Raw genomic sequence first — 8,731 nt, 5'->3', positions numbered from 1 at the left:
AAGCTGGTTGCGGCGGCATTATTAAAAGCTGGTTGCGGCGGCATTATTAAAAGCTGGTCTTGGCGGCATTATTAAAAGCTGCTCACGGTGGCGGCATTATTAAAAGCTGGTCATGGCGGCATTATTAAAAGCTGATCATGGTGGCATTATTAAAGGCTGATCATGGCGGCATTATTAAAAGCTGATCACGACGGCATTATTAAAAGCTGATCGCGGCGGCATTATTAAAAGCTGGTCATGGCGGCATTATTAAAAGCTGGTCATGGTGGCATTATTAAAAGCTGATCGCGGCAGCATTATTAAAAGCTGATCGCGGCGGCATTATTAAAAGCTGGTCATGGCGGCATTATTAAAAGCTGGTCATGGCGGCATTATTAAAAGCTGATCACGGCGACATTATTAAAAACTGATCATGGCGGCATTATTAAAAGCTGATCATGGCGGCATTATTAAAAGCTGATCGCGGCGGCATTATTAAAAGCTGGTCATGACGGCATTATTAAAAGCTGGTCACGGCGGCATTATTAAAAGCTGGTCATGGCGGCATTATTAAAAGCTGGTCCTGGCGGCATTATTAAAAGCTGATCGCGGCAGCATTATTAAAAGCTGGTCATGACGGCATTATTAAAAGCTGATCATGGCGGCATTATTAAAAGCTGATCATGGCGGCATTATTAAAAGCCTGTCCTGGCGGCATTATTAAAAGCTGGTCCTGGCGGCATTATTAAAAGCTGATCATGGCGGCATTATTAAAGCTGATCATGGCGGCATTATTAAAAGCTGATCGCGGCGGCATTATTAAAAGCTGATCATGGCGGCATTATTAAAAGCTAATCGCGGCAGCATTATTAAAAGCTGATCATGGCGGCATTATTAAAAGCTGATCGCGGCGGCATTATTAAAAGCTGGTCATGGCGGCATTATTAAAAACTGATCGCGGCCGCATTATTAAAAGCTGGTCATGGCGGCATTATTAAAAGCTGATCATTGCGGCGTTATTAAAAGCTGGTCAAGGCGGCATTATTAAAAGCTGGTCATGGCGGCATTATTAAAAGCTGATCATGGCGGCATTATTAAAAACTGATCGCGGCCGCATTATTAAAAGCTGGTCATGGCGGCATTATTAAAAGCTGATCATTGCGGCGTTATTAAAAGCTGGTCAAGGCGGCATTATTAAAAGCTGGTCATGGCGGCATTATTAAAAGCTGATCATGGCGGCATTATTAAAAGCTGGTTGCGGCCGCATTATTAAAAGCTGGTCATGGCGGCATTATTAAAAGCTGATCATGGCGGCATTATTAAAAGCTGATCGTGGCGGCATTATTAAAAGCTGATCACGGCGGCATTATTAAAAGCTGATCGTGGCGGCATTATTAAAAGCTGATCACGGCGGCATTATTAAAAGCTGATCATGGCGGCATTATTAAAAGCTGGTCATGGCGGCATTATTAAAAGCTGATCATTGCGGCATTATTAAAAGCTGATCGTGGCGGCATTATTAAAAGCTGGTCATGGCGGCATTATTAAAAGCTGATCATTGCGGCATTATTAAAAGCTGATCATGGCAGCATTATTAAAAGCTGATCGTGGCGGCATTATTAAAAGCTGGTCATGGCGGCATTATTAAAAGCTGGTCTTGGCGGCATTATTAAAAGCTGGTCATGGCGGCATTATTAAAAGCTGATCGTGGCGGCATTATTAAAAGCTGATCATGGCGGCATTATTAAAAGCTGATCAAGGCGGCATTATTAAAAGCTGGTCATGGCGGCATTATTAAAAGCTGGTCCTGGCGGCATTATTAAAAGCTGGTCATGGCGGCATTATTCAAGGCTGGTCGTGGCGGCATTATTAAAAGCTGGTCATGGTGGCATTATTAAAAGCTGATCGTGGCGGCATTATCAAAAGCTGATCGCGGCGGCATTATTAAAAGCTGATCATGGCGGCATTATTAAAAGCTGGTCATGGCGGCATTATTAAAAGCTGATCGCGGCGGCATTATTAAAAGCTGGTTGCGGCCGCTTATTAAAAGCTGGTCATGGCGGCATTATTAAAAGCTGGTCATGGCAGCATTATTAAAAGCTGGTCGTGGTGGCATTATTAAAAGCTGATCAAGGCGGCATTATTAAAAGCTGGTCACAGCGGCATTATTAAAAGCTGATCATGGCGGCGTTATTAAAAGCTGGTCCTGGCGGCATTATTAAAAGCTGGTCAAGGCGGCATTATTAAAAGCTGGTCACAGCGGCATTATTAAAAGCTGATCATGGCGGCGTTATTAAAAGCTGATCATGGCGGCGTTATTAAAAGCTGGTCCTGGCGGCATTATTAAAAGCTGGTCATGGCGGCATTATTCAAGGCTGGTCGTGGCGGCATTATTAAAAGCTGATCATGGCGGCATTATTAAAAGCTGGTCCTGGTGGCATTATTAAAAGCTGATCGCGGCGGCATTATTAAAAGCTGATCATGGCGGCATTATTAAAAGCTGATCATGGCGGCATTATTAAAAGCTGGTTGCGGCGGCATTATTAAAAGCTGATCATGGCGGCATTATTAAAAGCTGGTTGCGGCCGCATTATTAAAAGCTGGTCATGGCGGCATTATTAAAAGCTGATCGTGGCGGCATTATTAATAGCTGATCATGGCGGCATTATTAAAAGCTGGTCACGGCGGCATTATTAAAAGCTGGTCATGGTGGCATTATTAAAAGCTGGTCACGGCGGCATTATTAAAAGCTGTCATGGTGGCATTATTAAAAGCTGGTCATGGCGGCATTATTAAAAGCTGATCATGGCGGCATTATTAAAAGCTGGTCACGGCGGCATTATTAAAAGCTGGTCACGGCGGCATTATTAAAAGCTGGTCACGGCGGCATTATTACAAGCTGGTTGCGGCCGCTTATTAAAAGCTGATCATGGCAGCATTATTAAAAGCTGATCGCTGCGGTATTATTAAAAGCTGGTCATGGCGGCATTATTAAAAGCTGGTCACGGCGGCATTATTAAAAGCTGGTCACGGCGGCATTATTAAAAGCTGGTCACGGCGGCATTATTAAAAGCTGGTCATGGCGGCATTATTAAAGGCTGATCATGGCGGCATTATTAAAAGATGGTCATGGCGGCATTATTAAAAGCTGATCGTGGCGGCATTATTAAAAGCTGATCATGGCGGCATTATTAAAAGCTGGTCACGGCGGCATTATTAAAAGCTGGTCATGGCGGCATTATTAAAGGCTGATCATGGCGGCATTATTAAAAGCTGGTCACAGCGGCATTATTAAAAGCTGGTCATGGCGGCATTATTAAAAGCTGATCACGGCGGCATTATTAAAAGCTGATCACGGCGGCATTATTAAAAGCTGATCACGGCGACATTATTAAAAGCTGGTCATGGCGGCATTATTAAAAGCTGGTCGCGGCGGCATTATTAAAAGCTGATCGCGGCGGCATTATTAAAAGCTGATCATGGCGGCATTATTAATAGCTGGTCATGGCGGCATTATTAAAAGCTGATCGCGGCGGCATTATTAATAGCTGGTCATGGCGGTATTATTAAAAGCTGCTCCTGCCCGTTGTGTGCTTCTCTCATGATTGAGAATGTTGTGACCCTCCCGACACCCAACCGTGACTACCCGTTGGTCGTGACCCGCAGTTTGAGAAACTCGACCTATGTTATTAATAAATGCGGTGAAAAGGTGAAGCCTTAAACCAGACACCCGGGAAGCACCATTGGTTTCGTTCTGCCAAACAGAATAAATATCCTTAATCCCCATTTCCTGTCTCTGATTTCCCAATTTCCAACTCGTCAAAAGGTTATTTCCAATTCCGTGCATTCTCAATTTTACCAATAATCCTTTGTGTAGAATATTATCAAATATCTTCTGGCATTCTATTAAAAAAAATCCCAGACATTCATTGTCTAATTAATTTGTGCCTGCCTGAGAAGTTCAACTAGATTAGTCAGATATGACTGATCTTCAACCAAGAAAAGCTGACTTTCTCTGATCAGAACATATTTGTTCAGTTCTCAGTTCTATCATTAGTGACAAATAGCGGAAGTTCAAACCACTTTTTTTATTTTTCCAACTAAGGGGCAAATTAGCATGGCCAATCCACCCACCCTGCACAGCTTTTTGTATTGTGGGGTGAGATCCATGGAGATACTGGTGAATGTACAAATCCTACACGGATAGTGACCCGGGGCCAGGATCGAACCTATGTCCTCAACGCCATGGACAGCAGTGCCAGCGGGAGGATGGAAAAGACTCACAATTACCTATTTGCATCCTATTAACAGGCTGGGCAGATTCTCCAACACTGTATGATTTTCAGGTCCTCTGGCCCAGGATTCACATGGACAGGAAGTGGTACAGGTCTTTGCCACTTGACCCTGGCGCGGTGGACCTTGTGGTAGGCCAAGGAGATGGCTCTTTAAGGGAGTTGCCCCCAACATCCACCGGAGGTCCTCCTTCCCCACACAATAAAAATCCTGCCCTCCACACCCCTGCCAGACTCCACTCCTCACTAGACCCCTCCATCAGAGACCCCCATAAGAGAGACATCCCACCATAGACCCCCATAAGACAGACCCCCGCCAGAGACGCTCATTACAGAGACCCCCAATTACAGAGACCCCACCAGATACCTCCATTACAGAGACCCTACCAGAGGCCCCAATTACAGAGCCACCCCACCAGACACCTCCATAAGAGAGACCCCACCAGAGAACCCCCATTGGAGAGACCACCATTCCCAAGATCCCCACCAGAGACCTCCATTAGAGAAAACCCCACCAGAGACCCCCGATTGTAGATACCCACACCAGAGACCACCCTCCCTCATTACAGAAATCCCTATCTGGAAGCTAGTGAGCAGCCCACAGTGAAAAAAAATCACTGCTTTAAAACTCACCTGTGCCCTTCATCTGCTGGCTCAAGCAGAAAATGCAGCAGTTTTAAATATCTGAAAGTGAAAACCACGTCAGCTGGGTTTAAACCCCCTCAGACCTCTGATCTGCAAGGTTTTCATTCACATCAATGGGAAATTGGTTTTACTAGGCTGTAATTGACAGCTTGCCCACAGCCAGCTGTCTTGATTGATTAATTTAATTTGCCTTCAAGCTTGAAGGGATCTCAAGTACCCAGCTGTGAAACTAACCACAATATTTATAAACATCTAGCTATGACTGACAGCTCTTGGACTACATCAAAAGCAGTTATGTGCTCTCACTTCCTCTTTTTCTCTGCAGAAGGCACTTAACTGTCTTTGATGTGGTCCAAGAGATGTCAATCATAGCTAGATGTTTATAAAAGCTGCGGTTAGCCCTGTCTGCTTCCCACCCTGGGAAGGAGGAGTCCCTTCTCTCCTCATTGGCATCAAACAGTGGGTCCACTTCAGACTTGCAAAATTGTGGGGGGGGGGGGGGGGGGGGGGGGGGGGAGGTCTTCACTGAGCTGTCTTTGCGGATGCAATGACTGTGTGGTGAATGGAGAGCAAATTCCAGCCCCAGCGGTTACACCGCCGTTGGCCTGGAAACAGTTTCCAATTCATGCTGGCACCATGCTGGTCCATTTGCATGGGTTGAATCATGGAACAAATAGTGTCCCCAAAGGGAACGTGAATCCCAGTTCAAATCCCATGGGAACATTTTGTTTCACAAGCGGAGAATCCAGCCCGATATCTTAGTTACTGGAGAGAATGAAGAAGAACATCTTCAAAATGTAGACGCTACACTCCAGAGACTAGACAATCAAGGACCATGAGTACGGAATGATAAAGGTGAATTCTTCAAATCTTCTGTTTAATACCTGAGGACACATCACAGATGCAAAGGTATTGGACAAATCGCCTTCAAAGTAACTTTCGGGTCCCTGTCGGTCCAAAATTCGCGACCCACGCTCGCTGACCTTAGCAGCATACGTCACATTCGCTTAGCTTTAATACGAAAGCGGGGCCTACTTGTCCCTCACAATCTCACTCCAATCAAGTTCACAGGAGGAGAGGGCAATGCGCATATCTTGTGCAGAGTTCAGCCAGTTCCTTTGTGCCATCTTTATCTTTGTGAGAACAGAAAATCCAACCTCACACATGTAGGTCATCGTGAAGGGCAATAGCTTCGCTGTAAACTCCTGGGAGATGCTAATCCAGAATGCTGACAGCCTCATGGGCTTTTGCCGTGTTTTTAATGTGTTGTCATAGGTCAGGTACAGCAGCACAGTCATTTCATTCGGAGTCAACTGTAAGTTAATAACTGACTCTGGGGTCTCAACCTCGAAAGGTATTTTTCACCCACCACTTCTCTTTTAAAATCTGTTCATTAAGTAAACTTTAATTGTTAATGTCAATGTTCATTGCAGGAATCTCTGATGTAAAGGGGGTGGAAAGTGTTGTGTATTCATATTTGTTCCGAGTTGGAACAAGGTCACGTAAGAGTCCAGTCACATGACACATTGATGACATCATCGGCAGCTTGCGCAGGCAAACCGTCAGTCTATCCTCACAGCCTGTAGATTGAACGCCTTTCCAATAAAACTTTTTATTTGTACCTTCATGGTCTGCGAACCTATCCTTTAAAAATATCATACCATTTCTCTTTGATTTATTTTTAGTTTCTCTGCTATGGGTCAGAGCATCAATGCAACGCCATAACAGACCAATCTGCAATAAATACTTTCTTCAAATGTAATACCTCACTGGGATTACAGGAATGGAGAATTAAGGTTCTTCTTGGTGACTGTTTTCAATTCACTTTTCACTCGATGGGTCCTCTTTTGATGCCGTAGGATCACAGGCTTCCATCTTGTAACACATGGTTTACACACTAGTGGTCAATTCTGTGCCAGAAATTGAATTAATATTACCCTGTTTATATTGTTTCATATGCAGATACTTAGATGAATTCACACCCCAACCCTGTCCGCCAATGCTAACCCACCACCCCACACCCGACCCAAACAGCATTATTCCCTTCTTTGAGTTTTCCTAATTCTTTCATCAGTTATACATCATTCACCTCTACGCCCTACACCTGGGCAGTGTGCCTTCATCCTGGCACACTGAACGATTCAAGACACCTCCCCACCACGCAGCTGGGGGATTGGCTCCGGGTGACAGGAGTTACCCACTGCGGTCGTTGCTGATGACACCTATCCGGAGGCCACAGACAGAGGCAGAGACCCGTTACAGTGACACTCATACAGCGAACAGGAGCATGATCGAGCGGTGCTTCAGCCACCTGAAGATGCGGTTCAGGTGCCTGGACCGCTCTGGAAGGGCCCTCCCATTATGACACTGAGAAGGTCGCCCGCATCATTGCGGCCTGCACAACATCGCGCAGCAGAGGGGTGGCGGGCTGGAGGAGGACGATGAACACCAGGCGTTGTCCGACTCGGAGGATGCGTTCATTGGCTGTGTGTGTGGGATGGGGGGCCAGGGGCACGGACACCACATCCCATCCCATACCCTTTCACTCCGTCCCACCCGGCAAACCTCCGCCTACAACTCAGTCCGTGATATATACCTTTTTTTTAATTAAATAATTTTAATTCAAATTTTCACGTTTTCACAAAAAAGAAAACAATAACAGAAAATTCTAAGAACAAAATGAACAGACCCCCCCCCCCCGTATATATAAAAGAGAAACAATAAATTAACGCCTGTCGTTGCCAAAAAAACAGATATTCAACCCAAAACAAAAACAAAGAGACAACCCCCTCCCCCTCCCCACCCTCCCCCCCTTCCCCCCACTCCTCCTCCCCTCCCTCCCTCCTCCTCCCCTCCCCCCTCCCCTGCCCTCCGCTCCCCCTTACCCCCCTCCCCCCACCCTCCCCCTCCCCTCACCCCCCTCCTCACCCCCCTCCTCACCCCCCTCCCCGCTCCCTCACCCCCTACCCCCTCCCTCCCCCACCCCCTCCCCCCTCCCTCCCCTCCCTCCCCCTCCCCCTCCCTCCCCCTCCTCCCTCTTCCCCTCCCTCCCCTCCCCCCTCCCTCCCCCTCCCCCTCTTCCCCTCCCTCCCCCTCCCCTCCCCCTCCCTCCCCCCTCCCCCTCCCCCCTCTTCCCCTCCCTCGCCCCTCCCTCCCCATCCCCCCTCCCCCTCCCCCCTCCCTCCCCCCTCCCCCCTCCCTCCCCCTCCCCCCTCTTCCACTCCCTCCCCCCTCCCTCCCCCTCCCCTCCCCCTCCCTTCCCCCTCCCCCCCTCCCTCCCCCTCCCCCCCTCCTCCTCCAGCATTCCCCCCACCGGGTCCACCACATACAACAATAGGTTGTCCGCATAGAGCGAAATTCGGTGCTCCTCCCCACCCTGGACCAGCCCCCTCCAATCCCCTGACTCCTTCAGCGCCATAGCCAGGGGTTCAATTGCCAGTGCAAAAAGTAGGGGGGACAGGGGACACCCCTGCCTTGTCCCTCAGTATAGTCGAAAATACTCCAACCTCCTCTTATTCGTGGCCACACTCGCCATCGGGGCCTCATACAACAGCCTCACCCAACTGAAAAACCCCTCCCCAAACCCGAACCTTTCCAGAACCTCCCACAAGTACTCCCACTCGACCCTATCAATGGCCTTCTCCGCATCCAGCGCCACCACTATCTCCGTCTCCCCTTCCACCGCCGGCATCATAATAACGTTCAAGAGCCTCCGTATATTAGTGTTCTGCTGCCTCCCCTTCACAAACCCCGTTTGATCCTCGTGGATAACTTGCAGCACACAATCTTCTATCCTCGTGGCTAAGATCTTTGCC

This window comes from Scyliorhinus canicula, chromosome 3, assembly GCF_902713615.1.
Source record: "Scyliorhinus canicula chromosome 3, sScyCan1.1, whole genome shotgun sequence".
Lineage (NCBI taxonomy): Eukaryota > Metazoa > Chordata > Chondrichthyes > Carcharhiniformes > Scyliorhinidae > Scyliorhinus > Scyliorhinus canicula.
The sequence above is the reverse complement of the archived record's forward strand: the minus strand, read 5'-3'. Positions refer to the sequence as shown.